This window comes from Dermochelys coriacea, chromosome 4, assembly GCF_009764565.3.
Source record: "Dermochelys coriacea isolate rDerCor1 chromosome 4, rDerCor1.pri.v4, whole genome shotgun sequence".
Taxonomy (NCBI): domain Eukaryota; kingdom Metazoa; phylum Chordata; order Testudines; family Dermochelyidae; genus Dermochelys; species Dermochelys coriacea.
Window position 1 is genome coordinate 66350524 of NC_050071.1, and position 23226 is coordinate 66373749.

General features: G+C 40.0%; 1 long non-coding RNA gene across 1 annotated transcript in view; it reads right to left on the reverse strand.

Annotated features, from left to right (window-relative positions):
• Positions 1–2112: 2112 nt before the first annotated feature.
• LOC122459861 overlaps positions 2113–23226 on the reverse strand; it is a 70039-nt gene continuing 48925 nt past the window's right edge. Inside the window, exons 2-3 of the long non-coding RNA XR_006280811.1 lie at positions 3492–3680; positions 2113–2913 (exon numbers count right to left, since the gene is read on the reverse strand). This is a non-coding gene — a long non-coding RNA (uncharacterized LOC122459861). The remainder of the gene's footprint in view (positions 2914–3491; positions 3681–23226) is intronic.

Here is a 23226-nt window from a genome sequence, read left to right on the forward strand (position 1 = left end):
GAAAAAAAGGTAAAAGAAGCACCTCTGTAAAATTAGAAGGGAAGCTAATCTCACAGGGCAATCAGATTTAAAACACAGAGGACTTCCCTCTGGGCAAAAACTTTAAAGTTACAAAAAGAAAACCAAGAATACACCTTTCTCTCAGCACAGAGAAAAATCACAAGCCAAAACAAAAGTAAACTAATGCATTTCCTTGCTAGTACTTACTAATTCTAATGGAGTTGGATTGCTTACTTTCTGGATCTCTCTCTGGCAAGCACACAGAACAGACAGACAAAAGCCCCCCCCCCCCTAACCTCCCAGATTTGAAAGTATCTTGTCCTCTTATTCGTCCTTTTGGTCAGGTGCCAGCCAGGTTACCTGAGCTTCTTAACCCTTTACAGGTAAAAGGATATTGTGCCTCTGGCCAGGAGGGATTTTATAGTACTGTATACAGGAAGGTTGTTGCCCTTCCCTTTATATTTATGACACATGCATTTTAGAAGAGCAGGATATGCCCTCAGGAATGTCTATTAGGACCTCAAGGCTACAAACTCTGGGAAAAACCCACACCTGGTTAATCAATAATCAGAAGGAAACCTCTTGCTTGACCATTGAAACTGCTTGCTTAACAAGTTTTCTTTAAGGGACATGTCATTGAGTTACTAATTTATAAATAAGGTGAAAAGTTTGAGATAGTTGGACTCTTCAGAACTGGACTCTCCTTCTGGATACATCTTGTGGTCCCCACCAGTAGATAGAATATTTGGTGACTGGAAGGCTGCCACTGTGCCACTCAAGAGCCATACTCTGCTTTGGTAATTATCAAGGGTTGGGGGTGTTTTCCTAACCTGTTGCAGACATGTATAAGTGCTTGAGACTAAGTAAAGTTTAGCTTTAAGTTAAATCACTCGTGTTGTCCTATTTTTGCCAGCCATCTATCAGTTGGATGGCCGTGTCTCCCCTGTTTTATTTCCTGACACCACCTCTCACAGAATAAAAGTTACCAAGAGCTTTGGGTTAAAAGAACCCCGGATAACAGTGGGATCTTATCATCATGCAGACCTGGGATGACCAGTAGTAGGTTCACAATTTTCATGTGAAGAAGCAGATGTTCCTTGAGGTTTGTGATCAGTTTATCCAAACATGCCAGCACCAGACCACCACAGAGGTAGACCATGCTGGTCCAGAAGCACATCACCATGGCCATCTGGAAGATGGCTACCCCAGTCTTCTACTGGTTTTTGACTAACCAGTTTGGAGTTGGCAAATCAACTGTTGGCAAATCAACTGTGAGGTGAGCTGGATTGTGATGTACACAAAAAGTGGTGGCTATTACAAATGTTCCTGAAATTATTGCTGACTTGAGAATGAGGTTGCCAAACCGCACCAGGGCCATTAATGCGACTCTTATGCCTCTAGTTTGCCCTCTGTAAGGAGCACAAACTCATTCATTATACAGGCCCTGGTCACCCCCCACAGGGGTAGATTCATGGACACTGATGTCATGCACCCTTCCAGTGCATCCCATGTTAGAGTGTTCCAGAGATCATGACTTTACCTTCATAGACAAGCTGGCATGTTATTCCCACAAGAATTACTGCTATTCTAGGAGACCCTGCTCACCCTGATATTGCTTATGGAACCATAACCTGATTTCAGAGGACCTGGCAAAAGAAGATTCAACTACACACTCAGTAGGTGATGGAATGTACATTTGGCAGATTGAAAACTCACATTGGTGCTGCCCTCAAAGCCATTTGGATGCCAGTGTCATCAATAGAGGCCACAAGAATACGGCCTTCTGTGTTCTGCACAATGTCTGTGAGGAAAAGGGGGAATCTTTTCATCAAAACAGACTCAAGACAGTGCTAAATTTTTGAACTATTACATATAGCAATGGAAGTTAGGAATGCTTTGTGCACCCATTTAATGGGTCTGTATTGTCCCATACATGAAAGAACATGAAATATTATTGAGGACAGCTGTGGGATGTTTATTAAGTATGTTGGGATTATGGACTTTTAATTCTGTAAACACTTCCATGAAGTGAATGGAGGTGTGTTCTGCATTTTATCAATACCAGCCATGTACTGCAACTGAGTTTATAAGTTTCTGTGATGACAATTTGTAAACTTTTTATTATGAAAGTTACTGAGAATAGGCATGTGATTTATTAAAATCTGTGGCACTTAACATTATGTATAATAAACCCTGCTATTATAGACTTGTGTGCAAATTCAACACTTTGGTATGTAAAATAATGCAAGAACTAGAAAGGCAGACCAGATGACATCAAAACATACTGCACAATAAATAAACTCAGTGCCAAAATATTCAAAGGTCCATGTTCCCTAATGGCATGTCCTGTTATTTCCTAGATATCCCTTCTCACTCTGGCCTTTTTGGTGCATTTTTGACATGGGGCCCTTGACTGGACTGGAGTAGATGAATGCACAGGGTACATTTGTCCATGCCATGTGCTAGTAATTGCATCTGATGTGGTCCAGCCATTTCCTGAATTTTCCAAAGGCTGCGTGATCTTCAGGGCAAAATAGTGAAGAGGGAACACAGGAAGTAGGAAGGAGCAGGTGCTAAAGGTGGCACTGGAACCTGCAGTCTGGTAGCCATGAGCACAAGTAATCACTCAAACAACTCCTTCTATTGTGCTCTTTCTTCCTCAACCTGCAGTGACATTCAACAAACCTGTCCACCAATTTCTCCTCACACCGAGCAGCCTCTGCCTCTTTCCACCTTCCTTAGGTCCTTGTCTTTTTCATACTTCCTTTGGTCCTTCTGGAACTCTGGCATTCATTTTATCTAGCAGGTCTCCCAGCAGCTCCTCTCAGAGCTGTTTTTTGCTTGCTTGCATTAGGTTGGTCCTCATGCCCAAGCTCCTGGTGCCAGGTGTTTGCCCTGTGGAGGTGGAAGAGCCTTGAAATGAGAAAGAGGGAGCACATTATCATCTGATCGTGAAAAAAGATTATGTTTCCCACTCTATGAAAGACGTTGCACTAATTTAAAGGAAAAAATAATACTTTTTAGTCAGTGGGCTGTATTTTATTCACACTATAATACAGATCAATTCAGATATCCTTCGGAGCAGCACAGAAGACCACCACACATTGTTTTAAGGTACACATACAAAATTCAATTGAAATTATTTCTTTATCTCCTTCATTCTCTCCAGCGCAGGCTGCAAGGCTTATGAGTGGTCTAGTTACTAGCTATGGTTTTTCAATTCTGTCAGCCAGGGCAAGCTCAGGGGAACACTGATATTCTGGAGGTTCCCGAGTGGAAGTGTGAACATCTGTTCAGGCCAGTGAAGGACAGCCATCTGTGTATACTAAGGAGGACATCCAGGGAAGGGAGTATTTGGAGACTGGCATGGATTCTGCCCTGAACAGAAGCACACCAAATCCCTGACTTGTATTAATTGAACAGGCTCCTAAGATGGAAATCCCTCTCATCCATGTATTTATAATAAACAAAACCCTACAGCAGAAACTTACCAGGCTCCAACACTTGCTCTCATGTTGGTTCCCCAGCAGGCTGCTCTCCAGAACACCCAAACACCACCTCCCAGTACAGACTGAAGATGTGCTATAGCTGCTGTGTTGGCATAATGTCATTGGTTATCAATCTCAGCACCAGGTCACTTCTTACTTTTCATTAGGTAGCTGGGTCTCCTCTGGCTGTGCCTGGGATGGGGAAAGTTATAAGGGTGCTATCCCCACTAAGCAGCTCATCATGCACATTGTGGGCTCAGTGCTTACTACAGTTCCCAGAACCCAGTTTAATTCCTCATAAAAGAGGCATGGAGATTGGGAGTTCCCAGAGGTACCACCAGCATCCTTGACTTTGCAGTATTCTGTCGTCAGCTGCTTGATTCACTCTCTGCCTTGTTCTTCTGTCCAGTCAATCACTAATGCTGCCAGCTACTCAGATATAGTTGTGTAGACAGCAGCAGCAAGAGTACAAGAAATGAAGCCAAATGTCTTGCTTGCCTCACACTAGTGGCTAAGTAGAATCCAGCTGCGTTCCTCTAGCCAGCTAGCAGCACACATGATGCAGGATTTCTTCTGAGTGCTATCCATGCTAATACTTGTGAGGTTGGGAATCTCCATCACTGGAGATTTTTAAGAGCAGGTTAGATAAACACCTGTCAGGGATGGTCTAGATCAGGGGTTCCCAAACTGTGGATCGGGACCCCATTTTAAGGGGGTTGCCAAGGCTGGTGTTGGCCCTGGGCTCCAGCAAGATTGAATCCCAAGCCCAAGCCACACCACCCAGGGCTAAGGTTACATGCCCTCTGCTCAGGGCAGAAGCCCTTGGGCTTCAGCTTTGGCCCCCCCAGCCCAAGGTAGTGGGACTTGGTCTTCGGTCCCCCTTCCTGGAGTCACGTAGTAATTTTTGTTCTCAAAAGAGGGGTCATGGTGCAATGAAGTTTGAGAACCGCTGGTCTAGATAATACTTCGTCCTGCCATGAGTGCAGGGGACTGGACTAGATGACCTCTCAAAATACTTTCCAGTTCTATGATTCTATAATCTTAGGGCATAGTGCTATGGTAATAGTTTCACATTTGACTGATTAACATGACCTGCTACCCTGTGTGACAACATTTTATGTCTACACAGCATACAAAGCCCAAACTCTGACTCACGTTTAAGCTCAAGCTCACTCCCCTTCCACACCAAGATTAGTCTCAGTCCAGGAACTCTTCTGGGCTTGGATCCATGGACCCAGCTAGAGGATTGAGTCAGAGCTTGAGTCCTGCTGGTCAAGTCACTTTTCAGTGTGGATGCAGCTTAAGTGTGGGTTGCCAGACTATGGTCTGGAGAGTCTGCCAAAGCCATTCTACAACCCATTGGGGCTGTGGTTTTCTGCTCTTCAATCCCAAAACTTCCAACTCACCACTCACTTCCCAGAAAGTGAAAGCAATCTCCTGGTTAAAATGTTCTTGCTTGGCATTTAACCCTTAACTTCCATGCAGACTGCTCAACTGGAGAAACTGTTGACCATATTTAGGTTGTGGTCTACTATGACCCCCCCCATCCCTTTCCGCAGTACTCCTTCTTGGCAGTCTTTTCCCATTTTGTATGTGTGCAACTGATTGTTCCTTCATAAGTGGAGTACTTTGCATATGTTCTTATTGAATTTCATCCTATTGACTTCAGACAATTTCTTCAGATCATTTTGAATTATAATCCTATCCTTCAAAGCACTTGCAACCCCTCCCAGCTTGATATCGTCCTCAAACTTGATAAGTGTACTCTCTATGCCACTAGCTAAATCATTGATGAAGATATTGAACAGACCTATCTAATGTCCTACAGCTGTAGTAACACATCATACTACAATGACTTTGATTACTTAATAGGTATGTGTTAAGACGGCCTTCCTACAATGAGGTACATATTTTTATTGGTGTCTAATTCAGGGCCCAATCCTGCAGTATATTCCCACTGACTTCACTGGGAGCAGCATCAGGACCACAACTAGCCTGGAAAGAAACACATGAGATGTAGGAACTTTAAACACATTCATTAAATTTACTTGTCTTAGGCAACATTTCTTCCTTATCCACATTTTTTCCATTTCTTTATTCCTTTGTCTTTCCTTTTATCACCAAAATATTCTCTTTTTTCAGTCTTTTGTATTTTTTCCCACCCAAATTTGCTTTCCATCTGCCCATTTCTCTTCATCTCCATTTTTTCCCTCTTTTTCAGATGGGATTCAATGAGCTTCTCCTCCTTATCTCTCTCTTTTGCTCTTCTCCCCATGTTCAAGTACTGATGACCCTGTAATACATGAGTGTGACACATAGGAGTGCCAATAAAAGGCCAAGTGATCTTTACCTTCCTGGCTCTGCTCACTTGATGTGGACCAGGGTTCCAAAATGTTAATAGTTGTCACATAACAGGAATTAGTATCCCCTGACTCCAATGGCTACTTATATAGTCCTGACAACTGCCTCTTGGCTCACCTGCTTCTCTCTTCCCCCCCTACACCCCGCTACTCCTTTCTCTACCTACAGCCTGTCCTTTCTTTACCAGCCACCTCTTCTTTGCCCTCACTGAAAAGAGGAAACAGTGGACTGTCTCTTTTCTCCTTATCAGAAAACCTGGGGGAGCACCAGTAGGCCTAAATGCCTGCCTAAGTTACTGCTGATAAGCCGTGAACCTCTTCCCCAGTTCTCCTGACATAATTACTGTCACACAGGCAGGAAGGAATGTGGTGGTGCTCTGTTTTGCCTACTTTCCACAAGTGTAGGGTCCACAAACCAGTGGTATAAATTAGAATCAGGTAGACAGAACCAGTTCCCTAATAACACCATTCTTGACACTGTCTCCTGCATCAAGGAGCTCTCTGCCACCAAGATGTAGACCAGCCCTTAGCCTCTACTTAAAATGCTATATCAGTGCAGCTGCACCACTGTAGGGTTTTAATGAAGATGCTCTATGCTGAAGGGAGAACTTCTCCTGCTGGCATAGTTAATTCACCTCCCCAAGAGGTAGTAGCTATATTGACAGGTAAACTCTCCCACAGGCAGAGCGCTGTCTACAGCAGAGGGTTAGGTCGATACAACTACATTGCTCAGGGGTGTTTATTTAAGTAAATTTGTAGTGTAAGACCAGACTAAAGTGACTCGCATAAGGCCAACGAGAGACTTGGATCAGAATTCAAGAGCAGATCTGCCTAACATCTGGCTTTGGGACATTTCCTTAAACCTACTAGATTGCAGCACTCTCTTGGCTTCCTGAGGTATTGTCTGCACTTTCTATGGGTTTCCATGAAGCTATTGGCCTTGCTGAGATAATGAATCTTCATGGTTTACACTGTGATATCACTATATAGGCTCTGTATATGGTACACCTGCAGAGGGGAGGTTTTGCTTTCTAGGAGGTAAACAGCAGACGTGAGTTGCTGCTGCACAGTTTCTCCACACACTATGCTCCCTACTACAACCTTACATAAAGCATGTGCTGAGTGGGTAGTGCTTTGCAGCTGTTCAGTTATACAGGATGTTTAATGTACTGAGGCAGCATCAAGGGAGGAAGAGAGAGGAGTATTAAAGCAAGCAGTTTTGAGTATGGTAGGCAGTGTAGCCTAGCCAATGGTGGTTCAAAGATGGACTAAGTAATAAAGAAAAAAGTGAAGAGAGGAAGAGGAAAGGCAAAATATATATAGACCGAGCATCAGCATATATAAAATGCCAGTGCCTAAAGGAAAAGAAGAGAGAAAAGAAGATTTCTATGATTAAGGACAGTCCAAGCATAGGTGCAATGGCTAGTAGGAGACCCAGGATAGGAAGATACCTGAGAATGCCTGATGCAGGAACAGAGGCAGTTTGCTTCAGGAAGGTAAAAAAGTCAAAGAGTTGGAGGACAAAAGGAAGATTCTGTGTGTACTGGAGGGATGCAGGTAGCAAAAAAAATAAAATAAAAAAAATTAAAAAAAGATTGTGGAAAGTGCAATTTACTTAGTAAATATATTTGGTTTTCATATACTTCCTTCACTTTAAGTCATAAAAATGCATTTGCTTTATTTTCAGAATCCTGTCTTTTCCTACATCTAACAAATGTCCAATCACATGTCATGTCAATGAGTGGAGCTGAGTAAGCTGACAAGGGCTGTGATGCCAAATGCCACTCTGGAAGCGGTAGTGAATACCTGGTGCTAACTCATTTTTCTGTTTGTTCTTGTTTACTACTATAAATTACTAAGAAAAATTGATGAGTGGTAAAACTAAGTGTTTCCGTACAATTTTAAAATAAGCAACCATTCTACTTCAGTTAAAAATGTACTGCCTGATGCCAACCCTAATGAAAATCACTGAGTAGATTGTATTGCGCTTTAGACCAGGCACATAAGGTTTCCATTCTGTGAAAAACACATCTGAAAGGTACAGTACAATAAACCACAAGCATTTTCATGTAACTAATTCTATCAAATTATTCTCTTTCAAATTTAAAAGGACTGAAGGTAAAAAAACCAAAAATTATAAATACATTTTAACACCCCTTCAACTGCCCATGAAATAAATCTTGGACTCTCCAACTTTCTTCTTGTGTCACGTGAGAGAAGGCAGGTGGGAAGAATGGCACATGAGGGAAAATGACAAGGGGATTTGAGTAAGGGAAATGAGAAGAGTAGAGATGGGTTCTCTTGTCCAGACAGGCCACAAATAAGAAAAATCCTGATTCTAGGGTGACCAAATAGCAAGTGTGAAAAATCAGGATGACGGGGGGTGGGGGGGAGTAATAGGCACCTTTATAAGGAAAAGCCCTGAATATCAGGACTGTCCCTATAAAATTGGGACATCTGGTCACCTTACCTGAATCCCACCACTATCCAAATTTAATAAAGTAGATAATACTTACAGATTTAACTGAACTTTTACAGCACATATTTACAGCACACTTTTACATTGGGAGGCCCCATGAGGCGGTGCAATGGCAGCTCCAAAAGGCATTGTGCCTAAAGGAGACAGAGTGATACTGAGCACTCTGAAAAGTACCATCTTTGAAGAGGGTGCAATGTCTGCTTCTTTGCTCACCTATCATTGCACACAGTGGAGATGCTAGTATCACCAATAATGCTTGCCTGGCATAGCCTGGGACTATATATGCTGGAGCATGTGGAGCAGGGAAGAAGAGGTTGACCCCTTGGAATCCTCCCCACCTCTTCCCTGGCACTGACAAATCTCAGGATCCTAGTCCTGTTTTCAGATCATTAGACCAGTAGCTCTTACTCTCCTTACACATAATGAAAGGATAGAATTTTGGTCTTAACTGGCTTTCAGTAAGTAATGTAGCTAAAACAATTTGTACGATATACTTTTCGTTTGAGCTTTAAGCAATTTAAACTCTAACAGAGACTCCTACTTCTAATGAAACAAAATATTTAAAAGATCCATACTAGCCTTGGGAATATACAACCTTCTTAATGGTAAGACATAATTTTATGCTTTTGCTGCCAAGAAAAAAAAAATCAGCTAAGCAAGTCTACATTTAATTGCAAATGACCATAAATATGAACAGTCATAGGGCCTGAACAAACATTGATAGGTTTAATTAGATAGGGCTTCAAGAATGAGCTTTAAACTTCCGTTATTTTCCTCCATAAACATCTGCTTCCTTATTCCCTCTTCCTCATTATATAATGGACATTTCAACAAAGTACTGTACAGAAAAAGCTGATCAGTTGCTAGTTAACCCTGGAAAAGTAGGCTCTAAATAATGTTACTTTTTTCTAAAAGAACTATTTTCATTTTATGTAAGCCAATCAATTCACAAAGAATCTGAAAATATCAGTGTCTAGTGGGCATTCCATGAGTCATCATCCTAATTATTATTATTATGGAAATTAACTAATGGGATTCAGTTAGGAATCACTTTAGAAAATACCTTATTTGATCTTTAATACTTGATAATGTTTAACACTTGTTCAAGTCTTTTCATCTTCAGAGCACTGTACAAACATTGTTACGTGGACACTGTGTCAACCTGTTGACTATAATTTTCTGTCTTTTTTCGCCATACTAGAAAAGCATAATTGCCTTCCTGAGATTAAAGCAAAGATCTCTTTATAGTCAGTATAAACAATACCATTCATTATTTATTCGTTAGTAGTGTTTCATAGAACTTAAGGCCAGAGGAGACCAATAGATCATCAATCTTATCTCCTGTATATCACAGGCCATTAAATTTCACTCAGGTACCCCTATATTAAGCCCAAAGATTTTAGACCAAAACATTTCAATCCTCAGGAAACTAAACTGTGCACCACAGATAGAAAACCAGAGATCAAGTTGGCACCAATGCTCAGGAGCCTACAATGTGAGGGAAATGATTAAGCAAGATGTGTCCAGAAGATCCTAGCATGCAAACCCTACCACAGGCTGCAGAAGGCGGTAAAAAACAAAGATTCCCTCAGGTCAGAATGGAACATAAATTCTTTCCCAACTACGAATCTGAAGATTAGTATAGATCTGTGAGCATGCGAGCAGGACACCAGGCAGAAAACCAGAAAGGATTCTCTGTAGCATCTCAGAGCATTGATCCACCTCCAGCAGTAGCCAATCTCTGATGCTTCAGAAGAAGGCCAAAAAAAACCCCACATCCAAAAAACCAAACACCCCCTCCCCCCGCCTCGAACAGAGTAAATTTAGTCAATTGTGCTTTGGGGGGGAAATCCCATGGCTGAAGCCATGAAGAATGAGATTTGATTCCAGTAATTGGTTTAAAGCAGATGTGCAAGTGTTCAGATAATGTTGAGAGCAATATAGGCAGTCCTGTTCTCTCCAGGACCCATAAAAAAAAGGGGGAGATGAACAGGGGATCTGCTGATTTACAGGCTCCAAGAACAGACAGGACCATCATGACCATCCAGTTCAATCCCCTGCACACAGGGGCCATGAAGTTTCTTCCTGAAGATATGCTTTTAAAAAGATCTCTAATCTTGTTTTCAAACTCCAATAAATGGTGAGTCCATCACCACCTCGGGTGTGATGTTCCAATGTTTAATGATCTAGACAGCTAGGATATTGTGTCTAATTTCAAGATTGAGTTTGTCTAACTTCAGTATCTAGCTCCTGGAACTTGTTATGTCTTCAACAACAGGGTTGAAATGCCCCTCACTACAAATTTTTCCCCCCATGTCTAAGGGTGTATACACAGTGACCAGTCATTTCTCCAGCTTTTCTTTAATAAGACAGGCCTGTTACACCTTATATTGTAAGACTTGTTTTCCAGTCCCTGGATCATTTTTGTATCCATCCTTTGAACTTTCTCCAGCATTTCCAAATCCTTTTTGAAGTGTGGACATTATAAGACACAGAATTTTAGTAGCTATTTTACCAATGTGGTATACTGAGGTAAAATGACTTCTACATTCAAGTTCACAACAGCCCTTTTTGCCAGATTCTGGCATAATTGCTCATGTTGAGATGCTTATCTAGGATGACCCCTAAATCCTTCTTTGAGTCACTGCTTTCCAAGACAGTGTGTCCCATCATTCAGATATAACCATCTTTATAGAACCACTCATTGAACTGTACATAGTGTTCAACATACTCCAACAGACTGAAGAGATAAAGTCTTAGTTCCTAATCCTGAATTTAAAGGGATTACTCATGTGCATAAAATTATTCAGTGTGTTTACAGAATCCAGCTCATAGTAAATAACTATATACAAATATTTGGCAATTTCCACATTTCTGCAAAACATTGTGGAAAATATCCTTGTTATTTAGGGACAACATTCTATACTTTTTTTATGACTTGGTAATAAGTTTAACTGTGGTCCTTTGCATCTTCGAGTGTTTTCATTTGATTGGAGACAGCGGAGTTTTGAGTGTATACCATAAAAAAAAAAGTTAGAAAAAATGTTCAGTAACCTTAAATTATCACTTATTGGTTAATTACCAAACTTGCAGCCATCAAGGTTTTTTTTCCTCATAGGGACTATTACACAGAAACCCATTGTTTCATGTTCTCTGTGTGTGTGTATATAAATCTCTCCTCTGTTTTTTCCACCAAATGCATCCGATGAAGTGAGCTGTAGCTCACGAAAGCTTATGCTCTAATAAATTTGTTAGTCTCTAAGGTGCCACAAGTACTCCTTTTCTTTTTGCGAATACAGACTAACATGGCTGCTACTCTGAAACAGAAATTTTAGTTGCAGTTTAAATACTATTTTCTCAGAGGAGAAGAGTCTATTCAGCTGCTTATAGAATTGTTGTAATTCAACACTCAGCCGCTGTTCAGATCATTTGCATCACACCAGGGTTCTTTGTTCCTTTGATGCAATCTGTGGTAGATTTAGTTCTTCACAAGAGCATTGAGACTCAGACCATGTCTACATTACCACTTATGTCGACAAAACTTATATCCCCCCGGGGGGGGGGTGTTTTTGTCACACCTCTGAGTGACATACTTTTTCTCAACATAAGTGGTAGCGTGCACAGCACTATGCCAGTGGAAGAGCTTCTCCTGCCAACATCATTACCAGTGCTCATTAAGGTGGTTTTATTTTGTCAATGGGAGAACTCTCCCCTGCCGGCATAGAGCAGCTACACAAGAGATCACACACCAGGACAGCTGCATCTGTACAGCTGTCCTGTTGCAAGCTCACTAGTGTAGACATGACTCCAGGGTATGGCTATACAACAAAAGCTGTGTTTGGACTAGCCTATCTAAGCTATCTTGAATTTAGCTAGCATGTGTAACAATAGTAGTGAACACTTTTGTGCCCTTCAGCGCAGGTAGAACAAGCTAAAGTTGGGGGAAAATTTTTTTGAATGGTTGGGAATTTGAAAAAAAAAAGGGGGTGGAGGGTGTTAGTTAGTAAATGTTGGATTTGTCAAAATCATGTTCATGGGAAGGGATTTAACAAGTTTTCTATTTTGAAATTTTCAGTATTGTCAAAATGCCCCATTTGGTTATTCTCAAAATGATACGGTTCAGTTTTTTGGTTCAAAATGACTTGTTTAGAAATTTAAGTTAGTTTACAGTAAAAAAGTTTATAAAAGTTCCAAATCAAAATCTAACATTTCAAATGACACTCCAAAATGTTGGGATTTTCAGTTTGCAAAACTTTGAGATTTTGACTGTGTCCCAATTTGGGCCTGCAAGATATTTTTAATTTTGAAAATTCTTCTGGGATGAAAAAAACATTTCCTGCTGAACTCTAACCAACCCCCACAGTTCCCAAATTCATAATAAATAAATCAAGAAATGAAAATCTGCCTGCTCAGTTTCATCCTCCATCACCTTAACCAATATGGCTACAGATAAATTCCACACTCTCACTTGTCAATGGACTTTGCAAAGGGCACACAGGAAATTTTTCCTTCCTCACGTCCTTCATAAATAAAAAAATCAGTCAGCCAGACTTTGGCAGTACAAATAACATTCCCAAAGAGGAGCTGGAAGTCATGTCCTCCCCAGCAATGTTAATTATTTGTTTAACACCACTCTTTAGCATTGGGTGGGATCATCCCGGGAACATGGCTGTGTGCCCATGTACGAGAGCGAGAGTTGTAAGTAGTCTTCTTATACTCATATGTGGAGTAGCCACATTGCCAGACCCTATGTGGGAGGAACAGCAATTGTCACCAGGCTGCTATCCCCCTCACCTGTGTAGGTGGGCAAAGAGTAAGTGGGCATGAATGGGGACATGGAAGAACCCAGAGGGAGCAAGAGGAAAGCCTATAGCCATAATTCAGTCCATGCTGTGTCCCTGGGGCAGTAGAGTTGTGTATTGCCCCTTACTCAGCTTGGATTGCAGGGTGCCCATCCAGCTCAGAGGGAAGCGGGGGAGGAGGGGTGAGAGGAACAATTCCATAGAAAGTAGTAATATAGAAGGGGTTCTATTAAAATCTCCTTCAAGAAATCTGCCAATGCAACCTCAGCCATTTTCATTTAAACTGCATTTTTTAATATAAAGTCAAACATGTATGCATATTTAGTGTCATTAACAGTGGATGGGACACACAACCTCCATAAACAGCCAAAAGAGTTGCACAATACAGTCAATGAAAATGCACATCCTAAAAATTGAAGGATGATATTTTTCTGACTTTACCCTATAATTTACCAGAATGCTAATATAGCACAAAAATGTAAGTGACTGTCAGGATTTTTGCCTTTAAGTGAGAGACAATAGAATACTTTGGGCATTCCTATAATTTTTTTTTAAAACCACACTTTCAAGGTATCTTTCTTACCAAAGCACCATAGAAGAGTTATCAAGATTTAAGTGACTTCTAAAACACTTTGCCAGCTTTTCCAAGGCTAATATAGCACAAAAATGTAAGTGACTGTCAGGATTTTTGCCTTTAAGTGAGAGACAATAGAATACTTTGGGCATTCCTATAATTTTTTTTTAAAACCACACTTTCAAGGTATCTTTCTTACCAAAGCACCATAGAAGAGTTATCAAGATTTAAGTGACTTCTAAAACACTTTGCCAGCTTTTCCAAGGCTTATATCTTTGATGAATGCTTGTTCCACATTCTACACTTTTCTACTTCAATTGCTATCAACCACTCATTTAGCAGATTTTGCTCACTCCCAGACCTAATAATTACCTTTGATGAGATATAATTTCTTAGACTTCAGCCATTTACTTTCAAGTATAGATGGATGTGCCCATATAAAGTATTTATTCTCTTATAGCAATGGTTTTCAACTTTTTAATACCAAGGTCATACACTTCCATCAAAAAACATCAAAAATAAATTTCAGCCTAAGCAAGGGTATGATTAGAAACTGGAAACCATACTTTTGGGACAAAAACAAACCCCATATACTGAATGAGATGTTATGGCCTTTGGTGAATTCTTTGCTTTTTCCATATTTGAAGAAAATGAGTGAACCTACACTCCACGGTAGCATAGCTAATAGCCATAGCTAACAGCATAAGTCATAAAAGTATTAGATAGGCCCTTTGCACAAGAACGACAGAGGAATACCTGAAATATCATCCGAAAGCATGCTGCCTTTGTTGCCTGAACTGCTTTGATAAGTTTGAAGCTTATCTGTTTTCACAAACCAAAAGGGATTTTGTAGAGTAAAACAAGCAAACTCATGATGTGTTCTGAAAATACTTTTGGAATACACTTCTATTTAGGAAGTTAATATTCTATGAAAAAAGTGCACTGTTACAAAGTTTATAGAGCTGATTAAAAATTTCCCTTAGTTTTCCTTTTGATCAGAAAATAGGGTTTTAGCAAACTTGAAAATGTTGGGAAACTGTAAGATGGGTGGGAAGTTATTTACTTTCACAGTTTTGAGATTTCCCATTGGAAAACCAGAATTTCCCAACAGGAAAAAACTTAGAGAAATCTTCACAGGAAAAATTCTGCTTTTCTGGCCAGCTCTCAAAATTTATATTGCAAAATATAGCTTATGCCATCCCCAGAGTGGATTCCAGATATAATGAGACAAAAATAGATTTAAAATAGGATTATAGAAAGGGAATGTAAATAGGTTAGAAAACAATGAGAAAAATCATTGTTTGTGGGATTTATTATATAATTCTACCCCGGTGAGTTTCAAAGAGCTTCACATTACATTTGTAATGATGAATGAACTGTTCCCTATAATTGATAAACAGGTACAAAAATACTTTTGCATAGATGAAGCACAAATGTGTTTTCAGTTATACTGCCATGTATGAATTCAAATAAATCTTAACTCCTATTCTGGGTTTAATACCAAAATAGGATTATTTAGGTCATAATTTTAAACCTTTATTTGCAGTATTCCATAAAAGAGCATATTTTCAACATGCAAAGAATAAAGTCAGTCAACTTTCTACCTGTACTTATACATAAGTAGTGATGCTTTATTTATATTTTAACCAAATCAGACAGTGATTTCTTATTTTTCATATCCATTAATACTTTGTGTGATAAAGGGATTTTGTAGAGTAAAACAAGCAAACTCATGATGTGTTCTGAAAATACTTTTGGAATACACTTCTATTTAGGAAGTTAATATTCTATGAAAAAAGTGCACTGTTACAAAGTTTATAGAGCTGATTAAAAATTTCCCTTAGTTTTCCTTTTGATCAGAAAATAGGGTTTTAGCAAACTTGAAAATGTTGGGAAACTGTAAGATGGGTGGGAAGTTATTTACTTTCACAGTTTTGAGATTTCCCATTGGAAAACCAGAATTTCCCAACAGGAAAAAACTTAGAGAAATCTTCACAGGAAAAATTCTGCTTTTCTGGCCAGCTCTCAAAATTTATATTGCAAAATATAGCTTATGCCATCCCCAGAGTGGATTCCAGATATAATGAGACAAAAATAGATTTAAAATAGGATTATAGAAAGGGAATGTAAATAGGTTAGAAAACAATGAGAAAAATCATTGTTTGTGGGATTTATTATATAATTCTACCCCGGTGAGTTTCAAAGAGCTTCACATTACATTTGTAATGATGAATGAACTGTTCCCTATAATTGATAAACAGGTACAAAAATACTTTTGCATAGATGAAGCACAAATGTGTTTTCAGTTATACTGCCATGTATGAATTCAAATAAATCTTAACTCCTATTCTGGGTTTAATACCAAAATAGGATTATTTAGGTCATAATTTTAAACCTTTATTTGCAGTATTCCATAAAAGAGCATATTTTCAACATGCAAAGAATAAAGTCAGTCAACTTTCTACCTGTACTTATACATAAGTAGTGATGCTTTATTTATATTTTAACCAAATCAGACAGTGATTTCTTATTTTTCATATCCATTAATACTTTGTGTGATATAAAAACCACAGAGAAATAAACTATTCTAGAGATGGGCAAAATTTTCCAGACAAATAGCTATTTGCCAGTGATGATGCCCTTACAACCCATTGGCCAGGGCATTCAGCTGGGATGTAGAAGACCCAGGTTTAATTCCCCATTCTAGCAGATGTAGAGAAGGGGGTTGAATGGGGGTTTGAGCTCTCAGTGAGTGTCTTAACCATTGCGCTTTGAGACATTCTGGGGTAGGTCTCACTCTCCACCGCTGAAGTGGTTCAACTTTGTATACGTAGTCATGGAGCAGTGACTAGAGTTTAGGTCTCCTATGTTCCAGATTCATGCTCTAACCTCTGAGATAGAGAGTTGTTCTAATGCTCTGTCTCTTGCCCAGTGAAACCCCAGTTCATCTTTCAGCAAACATGTAAAAACTAGCCCAGGCTGAATTAAATATTTTGGGCAACAACAAAAGCTAACAAATTTCATTTTACATTTGTCAAAAGCTTTTGGAATTTTTAACTTTTTGATTTCCAGAACTTCCAACCAATTGAAGAATTAGTCATTCTCCCAGAATTGTTGTACATCAATAGACATTAAGTTTACCGCAACTGATTCTTTGTAAATTTTAGAACAATTTGCTGCAATATTTGTTTAGAAGTAATACAGAGATCTGCTTTTGCTTCATCACAGATATGATCAGGGAAAACTATTCTGTAGAGCATGTTAAACTGGATATTTTCTTAACACTGTTTAATGGCTTATGCTAATTGAATCTGTGGTCTCAGTCCAGATCTTAATAGATGTATCTGCAGCATAAACCAACCCCCCACCCCCCCGCCCAACAGAATTAACTGGTATACTTGCCCAATGGAAAATTGGATTCCCATTGTCTTCAGTGGGCTTCCAATCAGATCCAGATTCAGTAAAGACTAAAGAGCAACTGGGTGTGGAAACTGAACGTATCCCACTAACTGAAGTACTTTCTGCAGCTAAGAGTTCGATTTTCTGCAAGTAAAGAAATTCAGGGCCAGATATTCAGCTGGTATAAATAAGCAGAGATTTACTGAAGGCTATGGAGCTCCACTGATTTACACCTAATGAGGATATGGCCACTTGTCTAAAAGACAATCAATTACCTTCCATTAAACTTGAGGGGAAAAAAAGTTCCCATCTGGATTTCTGAAATTTTACTTATAAGATCTGGGCAAGGAATCTCTCTTTGTAAATTCTTTCAAGCACCAGTGTAGAAAATAAATAAATAAAATGATAAATATATAAGAGCTATGTATGTTTATGATAGCATCAACTACAAATGGAATTTCCCTTGTTAAAACAGAGAAGGTCTCTTGATTAACTTCCCACTTTACTGAAAGTGAAGTGAGAATAAGGACAATGAAATAATTTGTTAAAGATCATCTGACAGATACATAAGAGAAGTCAAAAAACTAAAGACTCATGAGGGAGAAGGTCTCTAACTTTTTAAAAATCTGAATGTTATTGTTTTGAACAGAGAGAACAGAACATTCTGTTGCAGGAGTTGCAGCTAGTAAGAGCCGTTAAGAGTAACAAAAAGGGTTTCTTCAGGTATGTTAGCAAGAAGAAGAAAGTCAAGGAAAGTGTGGGCCCCTTACTGAATGAGAGAGGCAACCTAGTGACAGAGGATGTGGAAAAAGCTAATGTACTCAATGATTTTTTTTGCCTCTGTCTTCACGAACAAGGACAGCTCTCAGACTACTGCACTGGGCAGCACAGCATGGGGAGGAGGTGACCAGCCCTCTGTGGAGAAAGAAGTGGTTCGGGACTGAAAAGGTGAACGAGCACAAGTCCATGGGGCCAGATGCACTGCATCGGAGAGTGCTAAAGGAGTTGGCAGATGTGATTGCAGAGCCATTGGCCATTATCTTTGAAAATTCATGGCGATCGGGGGAAGTCCCGGATGACTGGAAAAAGGTTAATATAGTGCCCATCTTTAAGAAAGGGAAGAAGGAGAATCCTCGGAACTACAGGCCAGTCAGCCTCACCACAGTTCCTGGAAAAATCATGGAGCAGGTCCTCAAGGAATCAATTCTGAAGCACTTAGAGGAGAGGAAAGTGATCAGGAACAGTCAGCATGGATTCACCAAGGGCAAGTCATGCCTGACTAATCTAATTGCCTTCTATGATGATATAACTGGCTCTGTGGATGAGGGGAAAGCAGTGGACATGTTGTTCCTTGACTTTAGCAAAGCTTTTGACACAGTCTCCCACAGTATTCTTGCCAGCAAGTAAAAGAAGCATGGGCTGGATGAATGGTCTATAAGGTGGATAGAAAGTTGGCTAGATTGTCGGGCTCAGTGGGTAGTGATCAATAGATCCATGTCTAGTTGGCAGCCGGTATCAAGTGGAGTGCCCCAAGGGTCGGTCCTGGGGCCGGTTTTGTTCAATATCTTCATAAATGATCTGGAGGATGGTGTGGATTGCACCCTCAGCAAGTTTGCAGATGACACTAAACTGGGAGGAGAGGTAGATACGCTGGAGGGTAGGGATAGTATACAGAGGGTCCTAGACAAATTAGAGGATTGGGCTAAAAGAAATCTGATGAGGTTCAACAAGGACAAGTGCAGAGTCCTGCACTTAGGACGGAAGAATCCCATGCACCGCAACAGACTAGGGACCGAATGGCTTGGCAGCAGTTCTGCAGAAAAGGACCTAGGGGTTACAGTGGACGAGAAGCTTGATATGAGTCAACTGTGTGCCCTTGTTGCCAAGAAGGCTAATGGCATTTTGAGATGTATAAGTAGAGGCATTGCCAGCAGATCGAGGGTGTGATCGTTCCCCTCTATTCGACATTGAGGCCTCATCTGGAGTACTGTGTCCAGTTTTGGGCCCCACACTACAAGAAGGATGTGGAAAAATTGGAAAGAGTCCAGCAGAGGGCAACAAAAATGATTAGAGGACTGGAACACATGACTTATGAGAGGCTGAGGGAACTGGGATTGTTTAGTCTGTGGAAAAGAAGAATGAGGGGGGATTTGATAGCTGCTTTCAACTACCTGAAAGGGGGTTCCAAAGAGGATGGATCTAGAGTGTTCTCAGTGGTAGCAGATGACAGAACAAGGAATAATGGTCTCAAGTTGCAGTGGGGGAGGTTTAGGTTGGATATTAGGAAAAACTTTTTCACTAGGAGGGTGGTAAAACATTGGAATGGGCTACCTCGGGAGGTGGTGGAATCTTCTTCCTTAGAAGTTTTTAAGGTCAGGCTTGACAAAGCCCTGACTGGGATGATTTAGTTGGGGATTGGTCCTGCTTTGAGCAGGGGGTTGGACTAGATGACCTCCTGAGGTCCCTTCCAACCCTGATATTCTATGATTCTAACATTAAAACCTGATTTTCTATAGCACTCTAAAATATGCTTTATAAAAATGTTTTTAAAGTTCCCTAATGAAAAGCAAGACTTTCAGTTAAATAGTTCATCTAGGAAATTATTTTGCCGTCTGCTCCATAATATCTGAGTACCTCACAATCACTGAGGATTTTTATTGACCTTTGAGCTCATTATCTCCATTTTTACAGATGGAGAACTAAGGGATGTGACTTGCTCATGTTTGCACAGGAAGCAGGTGGCACTGAATCTGTAATTGAACCCAGGTCTCTTGAGTCCCAGGCCACTTCCCAGTATATTAGATGACCCATCCCACCTTGAAAGCAAGAAATATTTTATGTTGAAAATTGGAATCAATTACCCAACATATTTTATTATCCACAGCTGGTAAAAATCTGCTCTAGTGATACCAGTTTATACCAGCTGAGGCTCTGGAACTCTGACTTTAGATATCCCTTGGCTGTCTTGATCTGTAAGGGTTAGAGCTCTCATCAATGTAGCCTTCCTCAGTACCATGCTCTCCCTTTGACTTTTTCAGATCATTATCACCAGTTTTCTTCCTTCCCTACACCTGCATCTTTTCCCCAAGGCCTCCCACCCTGATTGCCAGGGCAAGATTCAGTTTGTTTTTCCTGTTGAAAATCTCACAGCTACACTCGGTCATTACTCCTTCTACCATAAGGTTTCCCCTCCCCCTTATAATGCTTCTGTTTATGTCTCAAAGCCCACTTCCCCCAATCGCCACCAGATACTCGCCTTTTCTCCAGCAGTCCACTCAATCCTCTTTTTATCAAAGGATTCCTCACACTCCAGGATTCTCAGTTCCTCTTATCACATTTCTATTTACTTACTGCACATTTTACATGCTGGAAGTTGTTGATAACATTTTTACTCTGTGTCTGCTACTTCCTGTATTAGAAGTTCATGAGGTAGACCTTCAGCATGAAACAGAATCAGACTTGTATGAGGATACACTTGTAATACATTCTCTGTTCTGCTTAATTTTTTTGTTCATTTTACTCTGAAAGGTTGAAATAAAAGCATTTCCAGGATACAGTAACTTGCAATGATAAATTCTCATGACATTTTGTAATGGAAAGGAATGCAAAATAAATTAAAAACATTAGAATATAATACCCTTTTCTACACATAGAATACAAATCTATTGCACGGTAACCATGAAACAATTTTTTTTATTATTTATAATACAATGACAATTCTGGAAATAATTCTGTCTGCCAAAACCACATGCAGTTTTTAAGACCTTTCCACAGAATGCCTGCAAAATTAAAAGTTTTGAAGAGCATCCAGGAACAATGAGATCAGAGAAGAATGGTGAAACAATCCAATTTTTATAACCTTTTGGTGTTGCAGTGATTGGAATAGATTTTTGAAAGAAAGCAGGAATTGGCTGGAACCTTCTTCCATCCTGTCTCTACCCTTCACATCTAGGGATCCTTAGGAAGAATTCCTCTGGAATAAAGGTAGGAAAGTGGCATGCAAAGAATCTGACAAGTCCTAATCCTGGACCTCCATTTATAGGAGGGGAAGGGACATGGAGGCCGTTGTCCCTACACTCCAAATCCAGACGTTTGAAAAGAGTTTAAAATAAAGAATATTACTATTCACTATTAATATTGCAAGCTAAAATATAGTTTCATGCTCAAATTTTGTTATTACTAGTACTGTACTGGGACGACTACCTAGCTCTTTTCGTCCATAGCTCTCAAAGCATTCTACAAAGGAGGTCATTTTATGGATGAGAAAACGGAAGCACAGAAAGGTGAAATGACTTGTAACTTACTAGTATGGTCCCACTGTTGACTGGACATGTGGGGGTGAAATTACATTTGCCCTCTCACTGATTCAGACACATCTCTTACTTTCATTGGCACTAGTTCTCGATTAAGAAATGTTTTTTCTTAAGACTTCCATACATGGAAGGGGTGGGAGAAGTGAGGGAAAGATAACACCATTTTCTCACCCTCCGTGATTCTATAGACAACTGTCATTGGGTTTCTACCCTGTACCCTTGCTAGCTGCACTTTCTGTGAGGTGGGTGTTCTGGTCTACTCAACTGCTATTTCAATCTGAAACCTCAAGGTTGGCAAACAGCTACATGGATTAGCTCCGTTCACTACAGAGCCCAGCAGTGGTAGCTGACTACAGAATAAATTAAGTGTTTGGTTTGAGTTTTGTTTTTAGGGAAAACTGTTTTGAACTTAAGCACAGAGGTGCCTTCACTATAGAGGAATACTTGAGTTTTGTATCTGTATTTAAAACAGAGTGTGGGTGACATAAAATAGTGATAGTTGGGAGTTTCAGACTCATTCTCTACAAAACAGTTGGTGACTATGATATGATGGTTGCTCAGGATTGACAGGAATCCAGAAGGTGTTCATAGCATAACTGGACAAATAGTCAATAGCAATGTGTGCTCTGGTTGTTAACTATTTGAAAGATGTGTAACATGATCTGATCTGTCAAACAATTATCTATACTTTGAGATAGTACACTAAGGAAATACCTCATTTTTTCCATACCAATACTATATAAGGATAGGCTGGATTCAAAGGGAGAAGTAATAAAGCATTCCCATTTTTACTGTAAACTTCACATCCAATAGTTTGCAAAGCCCTGTTTGTACCAAAAACAGGCAGACAAGGTAACTTGCACACTAATTCTTTCATGCAGCAAGTGCACATGACAATTATCGGGGCACCTAGGACTGAGAGTCACTTTGTTACCCCCTGCCTGCAACATGAAGAAATCTTTCATGTGCCTGGCTGGATATCAGTTCCCTAATACAATCAGCCTCTCAGCCACTCGAGCACTCTCCTTTGGGTGATGCCAGTCTTGCAATCTCAGAAACAAATAAATACTTACAACACAAACCTGGCTGTATACTTTATTAATAAAGTAGGTTCCCTCCCTACCTCCAAGTTCACTCTGGACAAGCATCAAAGGACAAGCATCCAAACATTCATGAATACATCCCCACTTCACAAGGGGTTTCCTCAGTGAATGGAGTCAGGAGACCTTTCGTCCCTCTGCATTATACTGAAACAGTCTTTTAGTTTAGTTGCTATTGATATTCAGGGTAAACCCATGTATTGTTGTAACATTCCTTTTGTACCTCCAAGGAGTTTTGGTTGTTTGCAGTTGCCTCAGATGCCTTTCCAGTCAAAGTCTTGGTATTGAGCAAAACTAAACAATTGAGCCTTGCATTACACCACCAACTAAACAGGGTTGAATGACAACTCCCTCCTGCTTGAATGGACCACCACTGAGGCATGTTATCCCCTGGCGGTTAATTTTCATGCCAGATCCATAAAGCATACTTTCAGTACAAATACATTTTCTGCTTAAATATTGCCTGTTCATACATGTCAGAATGATTATGAGTCTTGACAATTAATGAGCTTTCTTTAGATATTTTACGTTACTCTATGGAAAAATATCCTGTAAGAGATGTGTTTGATGTAGTGAGTTTGTCATGTCTGAGGTGAGTCGTTTGCAAAGAACAAGGAACCCTTTGCTAAGGAGTCTGTGTCACATTACACATCAGGCTTATACAAAAAAGAATAAACAGGATCGAATTAGCCACATTGGAAAAAAAAAAAT